The 9108-nt window shown below is 42.8% G+C and overlaps 1 pseudogene; it reads right to left on the bottom strand.

Annotated features, from left to right (window-relative positions):
* Positions 1 to 5745: 5745 nt before the first annotated feature.
* On the bottom strand, positions 5746 to 8800 carry LOC136355234 (uncharacterized; annotated as a pseudogene).
* Between the last annotated feature and the right edge of the window lie 308 nt (positions 8801 to 9108).

Here is a 9108-nt window from a genome sequence, read left to right as displayed (position 1 = left end):
ATAACTTGCCATGCCACATTCTCTTTGAACTCGGTCTCTTCTGGATAAGCTTCCATTAGTAGATCAATTTCCTTAACCGAATATAGCAATAATCCCACAACTGACGACTTGACAACTCTCATCGGCTAATCGCAGGACTTCGAAGCCGATGCTGACTCTAAGCCGATGACTACTCCGGGCTTACCAAATTTCACTGTTAACACATGCGCAGCAGTTTTGGAGTATGAGAATTCATGCTTCAAAATTTCTTGTCTTGATAACTCCAAAACCGATCTTCCTTTGCTTCTTGCAATCGGCTTTCATGAGCCGATACTGATGTGCTCCACCATGCTGAAACTGATGCGCTTGCCCCCTGAGCCAATATTGTTGTTCCTCCATTAAACTCTCCACCGTGACCATGATCTTGGCATTGACTTCTTCTTCAGACATGTGGATATAAAATTCGTGGTCCCACCAGGCGTGCCAAAAGCGTGTTGACGTAAAACACGAGACCTGGGAGATCTACTTAACTCCAGTGCAGGTCCAAAACTCGCCTTCGGGTATGTTAGCGTGCCAGTTGATTTGATCCTGCAATCAACAAGATATCAAAACAAAGAAACCGCGGTTAAACCTATAAACGATAGCCGATCGGCTAAGTGCCATTGACATATCATTGATCTTTGAGCCGATGTCATATGTAAATTGATCGGCGGTTGTAAATAGGTAATAAAGAACTAAATCTACTCGATCGGCTATAGATATTAGAAATATATAATTCTTATGTCGATATATACTTAAATCAAGCGATTGGGATAGATCGGTCGCCATGCCGAGACAGTATAAATCACTTAGATCGAAATATATATTAATACCAGGATTATATATGTTCGTAGCATAGCCGATCATATAGATCTAGCATGTATCGGCTAATACTCCGATACAACTCTATGTTAAGATATTAAAACGAATAGAATATACCAAACAAAAGCCTAATATACTTAAATGAAATAAGATCTTTACATAAATGGCAGATTTAACATGTCAATAAAACACATAGAGTAAATGTAGTTAAATCAGATAAGATCGGCTAAAACTCTGATGTTACCCTAATCAACAGCCAGATGGCAGGCTAGAGATTGATATTCTAGCACGACTTAATAGATCAAACTCAACTGATGTAGCATTAAGTATAAAAACAAGAACAATATCTAGACAATCAAGCCGCTGGAAGTTTCATAGAGTGGTAGATATCTCATATAATCTAAGTCAACTTCGGTGTCTAACCTAATCGGCTGCCCTCTACCGATAGATGTTAGCCGATTGTAGGTTAGATAGCGAGATTGCCAAAGATTATGTAAGATATATGATAACTCGACGAATTACATAAACAGGATTAGAGTGTCATAAAGATGGAAGCACTAATCCCGAGAACGCAAGCTGTCATAACAAGTTTTACCTCTTGTTGAAGATCGAAACCGATGTAGCTCAACCCGAATGCAAGAACTCGTCGAAATAAAACTAAAGCAAAAGGGTGGCGATGCGCCGAAATTGTATTGATCTAGTTCAGTCACGTTTGCGAGCCCTTGCAAAAGTTACTAAAGAGAAGGAATGAGTTGCTCGGTGTCACGCCCGGAAATTCACTAGTAATTTCCGAACTTATTTGTGCATAAAATCCTCGTCCAGGAATCAGCCGAGGTACACAAACTGACAATTTAATATACAGATTCATCAAATTAACTAAAACGATAAATACTTACTTATGAGGCACTTAGTCCTCATCATGAAGAAAACTGCAGCGGAAAATAAAATCTAGCGAAGCTCCGGCTCCACTCCCACTGGCAGCTCAACTGGGGTATAAGCCAAACGTCTTCTCCTTCTGGATCCTTTTTCTTCAACTGAGGTTGATTGATTATTGCAAGGTGAGCATATGACATACTCAGCAAGCCACACAGCAAATATGCAAGTGCACAAGGATACCAAAGGATGGCATAATATAGGCTCATTTGCAAAAGCAGCATTTAGCAAAACATTTAAGAGAAGTAAAACAGTGGAGTAATTAATCAGAAATTTTAATCAACACTGAACAGCACACCCATGCTGCACAGGCCCAACCATTCTGAACAACCATACCCGGCTGAACAGATCTAACTCCAAACCAGGAGCTAAGCAAATTATTACCCAGTATAACATCCATAGTTACGGTGAGAGGTGTGGGACTAATCACGAAAAACATTGCTCAACTCGCCCATAACCGTGGGCACGGCTATTCGAATAGTTTTACTCTGGCCAAAGGTGTACCACTGTACCCACAAGACACAGCCTCAACATCATGTCTACCATGCGTCGCGATACTGGAAAGTACCCGAATAGAGGCTGTGACAATACCCTCTGCATAACACAACTCACCACAGTGCACCATTCCTGGATCATAATCATCCCCTCAAAAACCAGAGGCATGGACTCCCCAGTGACCCCCGTGGGCTTATCTCCGCCACTTCTCAGTCTGGTGCTCCGCAATGAATCATGCTATACAAAAGGTAAAGCCGTTGCCCACGCTGGCTTGTGGTTGGCACGGTTAATGTTTCACAATAGTAGCTCGCGAACCGGTCCTTAATTGTCATGAGCACGACTGTCAAAACCATGTGCTCACAACCCACCATTATCAAGTTTTAGTTGGCAAGTAATTAATTAACCAATCACGATTAACCATCGTGAACTATCAATAAACCATCATTAAATAATAATGAATCATAAGTTATCCCAATAGTGTGCTAATGTTTCTAAGCATGGCTAAGCAATCACATCTAATATCTAGCTGAACCAATATATAAAGCTCAACTATTCAAATTATAATAACTCAAGGTATCAAGGATTAAAGTAATCAATGCAAACAGGCCATAACAAAGGAATAGATTCACACCACCCAGTGACATTCGAAAATAAATGCACAGTTGAAATAAATAGAGAATTTAAATATAGGATCAACATGCTCAAAGGATTGTGTTTAGGATCTGTGTGACTTGCCTTGCAATATTCGGTCTTCAATTAATCTTCTTGAACACTTCCGACGCACTCGCGAACCTTCACAACGACGGAAACGACAAGCTAACACGCAAAACGAAGAAAAAGACTAATAAAAACCAAATAAACAATACATAAAAAGTAAACAAACATGTAGATCATATTTTTAGATGAATTATGAGACTTGAACGGCCTCATTCTGACTTCAAATGAATTTATTATGAATTTTACAAGATTAAATCTATTTAAAGCCCATTTAAAAAGAACTAAATAAATTTAATTCAATTTATGGATAATTTTAATATGTAGATCTTTATTTTATATAATTTTTGCAACTTGAACCACATTAAACTGAGTTACAATGAATTAGTTATGAATTTTTAAAGATTAAATCGGATTAAAACACTTATATGGATTTTAATTGAATTATGACGCAATAATGAATTATTTTTTAAAAGGAAAAGGAGGATTATTGCGTCAGCGGCTAGGGTTTCACAGTGAACCGTGTGCACGGCAACGGTTCACGGGAACGGACGGCCGAGATCAACCCTATCCAAAACGGACGGCCGAGATCGAACGGATCCACCGCGGCTCACGGACGGACGACGACGATGACGTCAGGGGTGACATCAGCGATGACGTCAGCACCGACGGCGGCTCGGCAGCTCGGACGGCGCAAGCTCACCGGCGAACGACGGCACAAGGACGCGAACGAAGGGCACCAACGGGTAGAGGGCGACGCGGCGAACTCACCGGTGACCAAAGAAGCGGCGGAGGAACAACGGACAGCGCCGGCGACGAGGAAGAAGCGGCGGCATAGATCGGGTCTACGGCGGCGACGGTTCTCCGGCGGTCTTCGGCGATGGTGAAGCGGCGGACGAGGACGGCGACGACTTGGCGACCACGATGGCGGTCTTCCCGAGCGATGGCGACGACTGGAGCAATGGCGAAGGACGGCTGGAGCGGCGGCGACGACGGTTGCGCAAAAGCTACACGGCGCTAGAGCTCTACGGACGACGAGAGGCGAAGGCGAGGGTGGCGATGGGTAGAGGAGAGCTCGGGGGTCCTTTTAAGGGGGCTCGGAGGCGACGGCGAAGGCCCACGGCTGCCGGCGACGAGAAGGAAAGGTCGGGGAAAAACGAATCAGAATCAAACTCGAATCCGCCTATTTCCAAAGGAAATTGACCGGAGTTTCTATAAGAGAAAAGGAAGAGGAGATCGAGGAGATTATTTCCCCTCAATCTATTCGGCCGGAGAAGGAAAGGCGCGGCCGAATTGGAAAGCGGCGGCGGCGCGGCTCGGCTAGGGTTTCGGGCGGCGGCGGCGGCTCGAGGAAGACGAACCTGACAGGTGGGACCCACCTGTCAGCGACAGAGAGAGAGAGGAGAGCGGCAGCTCGGCGGACTGGGCCGACTGGGCCGGGGAGGGAGAGAGAAAGAGAGAGGTTTTGGGCCGGCTTTCGGCCCAAAGCCAAAAGGAGGATTTAAAAACATTTTTCTATTTAAATTATTCATGAAATGCAATTCCATTTATTAAAAATACTTCCTTAGCTCAAATAAATCCCAGAAAAATCTAGGAATTATAGAATTAAGCAAAGTATTTAACAAAATTTTATCTAGCCCAATTTTATGTTGAGATTTAGCAAATTAAAATTAGATCTTCTCTTTTAGGCTTTTAAAATCATTTCTAATAATTCCTTTTAAACAACAATTTATAATTTACGGATTTTTAAACAAGAAAAGCTCTTAACAATTATAATTAGATCATTATTGATCAAATAATTACTGAACTGTTCTTTGTATCATTTAGGAATTGAGCTCCGAAAAATCCGAGAAAATTTCAGAGAGTTGACTTAATCATGGAGAATTTAATAAAAATTAAATACATCCATGCTTTATATTTAGGAAATTTTATTTCCCACATTTAACTTCACTTGTAAATTAAAGAACATTTAATAAAAATTCTATTAATAATTTATTAAATAATTTATAAATCCTGAAACAAAAATCAGGATGTGACACTCGGCATTACAACAAGAAGGTAGTACCCAAAGATTTTTCGGAAGGTGAACTTGTATTGAAGTTGATTTTGTCGATTGGGACTCGAGATAGCAAATTCGGCAAGTGGTCGCCGAATTGGGAAGGACCGTTCCAAATTCATAAAGCTGTATCCAAAGGAGCTTACATATTGCAAGGACTTGATGGAGAAGTCTATGGCAGAGCACTAAATGGCAAATACTTGAAGAAATATTACCCAAGCGTTTGGGTTAATGCATGATCGGCTGATGTTGCCGATACATGATAGCCGATGTGTTTTCATCGTCTTGAGATGGCCGATATTATTATATCGCCCTTGTTTTTTTTTCATATTGTAATCAGTTGTGGTTTGCCGATATTACTATATCGCCCTTAGTTGTTTTTATAATTTTATCAATGCTTTTGACATTGTAAAATTAGGGGGGCACGTATGTATAAAAAATGAAAATGAAAATTTTTGAGCGAAGTTAGAAGTTGTATTAATCAACACAAAGGATTGTTAAGACAGTAAAGTACTAAAGTATGTTAGCCGATTACAAAAAATTTCTAAGGCCTATTACACAAAAAGTCATCGAGACAAGTATTGCTGGATAGCAGAAATAGCCCTTTGCCTAATTTGTTCTACTTCTTCAATAGCTTGGGCATCTTGAGCATCGGTTCCAGGGATGACTTTCAAAGATTTGGTCAGATCAGCAACATTCTTGATAGCCTATTTGAGTCTTGCTTTCTGCTCTTCGATGGACTTCGGGAGATCGGCCAGCTTTTTATGTTCCATACCTAGCTCGTCGTTGCATTCTTCAAGTTGTGCCAAGAGCTCAATCTTGCGAGCTTCGAGCCGATCAATATTGGACTTGATCGGGCCCTCAGATAGCTGATCAAGTTTGGTTTTCTCTTCATGAACAAGCTGTCGATTGGTTTGGATTGTAGCTTTGATATCCTTGCGCTCCCGACGTTCGGCTAGTCTTAACTTGGCTTTTTCTAGCTTGAATTGATGTTGTTCAAGATAGACCGCTAGAGTAAGGATATCGGCAAGCTCATCTGGGATTAGAGCTTGGATCTCATGTAGCCGAGTCCTAATTGGCTAACAGTTCACCACCAAGCTATCTAAAGAGGAGGCCTCTAGCCGATGAGAGATATCTTCAAGTGTTTTCTTCACATCATCGGGTAAGGGGGCTAGAGCTTTGCTCAAAGTATCTTCTTCTGCTTCATCGAGATAATCTCTGATGTCAAAAGAGAAGAGATCAGCTAAAACCTGCAGGGACAATTTTAGGAAGATTGAGAGCTAAGTAAATATAGCCGATCTAATTTCTTGCATCAAGGGGAAAACTTACTGGGATAGCAGGAGCAGCTGGTTGTTCTTCTCCCTCAATATGATGACTTCCTACAGCCGATGGAGTTCGGTCACTTGACGATTGCTGTACATGAGGAGAAGGAGGAGGAGGAGGCTGTAAAAGAGACAAGTGTTAGACAAAATCGGCTGGGATTAATTAATAAGAGAGTTAAATAACTTGCTGGTGGAACCGGTTTGCGAATTGTTGTTGCCGATTTCTTCTTCACAGCAGCTTTCTTTTTCTGCAACTATAAAGTCTGTGATTCATCGGCTGAAAATGAGGTGATTACAAAAAGGATCAAAGAGAGCTGCTTACTCTTAAGAAGTGAGTAGGGGCAGAAGGAGTTGGAGGTGTTTGCTTAGGCGAAGCCGATGGTGTCTTTTCTGTATCGCTTACTTCGGCTGCAGCCTGATCAACATCATCATCAATGTCTTCTTCATCCAGAGCTTGCTCAATAGATGGATCCAGGACAGGCAGATCATCGGTTGGTTTATGTTTCTTGAGTTTGGCTTTCTTCTTTGGAGCTACAGTTAATGTATCTGCTGCCGATGACCTGGTTCTTCTTTTCTTACCTGTATCGGCTGGTTCTCTGATGAGTCCTTGAAGAAGAGTTAAGGTCTTGGGGGCATCATAGCCAATGACAGGAGGGGATGGTCCACCTCCATTTGGAATTAGTCCTGGGGCATATTCAATGTCCCTACCATTATTGCTTTGATGTGGAGGGGAGGACTCTGTTGTCTGCAAAACAGGAACAAAAGATTAGTCAAGTAATGAATTGGCTAACCGTTATGCAGTTTAGTAATGACAAAATTTACCTGGGGTATAACATCAGGGAATAGATCTGTCATGTACATTGAGGCCGATTGGTGAAATAAATGCAGCTTCCATTCGCCCCACCATCTGTCAAAGTTTCTGCTCTTGAAACCTGCCAGCTCAATATTTTCAATACTGCCTAGAGGAGGTCCTTGGAGATTGAGCAGCCGATCCATCATTAAGGTTGATGAAATTTCTCCTCGGCACTGGATCTTGTCGACAAAGAATAAGCCGATTGGGAGTTGGCCCAGTCCAAGTTGTCTAGCCGAGCTCATTGGGTGGTAAAACTCGTAAGAGACTTGGATGTTTCTTCCCTGGTGAATGCCTACGGGTAAGATGCATGGGCTGATTGCAGCTGTGAGAACTTCCCTGGCTTTTTGTATCTTTCATAATTGATGTCTTCAAATCTAAAGTCTGATGGAAGTTCAAGATCTGCTGAATCTTCATAAGGGAACCAAACCAGTGCATCTTTCTGAAAGCCCTCATAGAAGCTGCAGAACCAGTCTTTGAGCAGCTCAACCGATAGTTTTGCTCCAGCATCAATTGGTGTGGATGCATATTCTCCGTATGACATGCATCTGCGATGAGTGCGTTCTTCTCCATCATTTTCCACAATCGGCTCTGGTAATGGAAATTTAGCTTCTGTCACAGATGGCAGATTGACAACTTTCATGACCATCAGATTCAGCCAAGTTTACAGCAGCCACCATGGTCCACCTGCACCAACTACTGAGCCGACGGCTATCTTGGCCGACACATTGTTCAACATTTGGTACAGATAGCCAAGGAGGATTTTGCCCAAAGGAAATTGTTTCTTTGATTCTAGGGCTTCAGCTACAAATTGCCAATTGGTTGTAGGGCCACAGCTGGATCCACAGAAGAGAACTTTTCTAGCCACATTAGCAAGAAAGCTACATGCTCTCGAGAAGTAACAGACCCTTGGCCCGTATATGCTGCCACATAGCCAGACCAGCCACCTATGCTTTTAGTTCTAAAATAAAACTGATTTTTTGTGTTCATGCTCATAGGATTAGCCGATGAAGTCACATCTAAACCAGTGATCATGGTAATGTCGATCAAAGTTGGAGTCATCGGCCCTCGGTTGAACAAGAAAGCATTGATGGTGTTGGACCAGAAATAGGTGGCGGCAGCCATCAGAGGTTCGTCCTTAGCAGATTTGGCTATGGTGAGAGCAAGCGCTTGGCCGATCCCGATCTCATTCCAATGAACCTTCTTACTAGCCGATATGCACTGGTACCATGTGGTCCAACTCTTCTCAGGGGTGGTTTTCTCAAGAGATGACCAAGATTTGAAAGTATTCTTCCAGTGACCTAGATTAGGGTTGGCTAGTCTAAAGGGGATTCTGTTGGTTTCACCGATGATAAAATCAGTGGGGTCAAGATTGCCGATTGGGCCAAGAAAATAGTGGTTTTCGTGCGACAGGCTGGGGATCGCAACTAGGTTGGAAATGTGCTGCAAATCCAAAGAAATTGGGAAGAGGAAAACACAATGAGAAAAGGAGGAATCGATTTTATGCGAGGAAAAGGGATCTAGCCGATGAGAACTTACCTCAGCATACTCGGCTGATGGCGCGGTAGACGGGCTGGAGGAAGACGACATCGTCGCAGGCGGAGATCTAACCGGAGACGAAGTCGCTTGGGGATCGCCTCGAGCGTCGGAGGAATCGCCGGAGAGAGAAAGGAGAAGGTTGGCTTCGGCGGTGAAGACGGAAGTAACGGGGTAAAGATTTCTCGAGGGTGACGGTTAGTATTTAAAGCACGGGTGTAACGGTCGGAAAACGGTAAAGTGCAAAACTTGCTCGGAGTCGATATACAGCAAATTCGAAACATTACCAAATATTTCGGACCTGGGGGGCTCGCCGAAATTGTATTGAACGCATGGGTTCATCTTCGGGCCATATTTTCTAG

The sequence above is a fragment of the Oryza sativa genome, chromosome 2 (genome assembly GCF_034140825.1).
Source record: "Oryza sativa Japonica Group chromosome 2, ASM3414082v1".
Taxonomy (NCBI): Eukaryota; Viridiplantae; Streptophyta; class Magnoliopsida; order Poales; family Poaceae; genus Oryza; species Oryza sativa.
The sequence above is the reverse complement of the archived record's forward strand: the minus strand, read 5'-3'. Positions and strand labels throughout refer to the sequence as shown.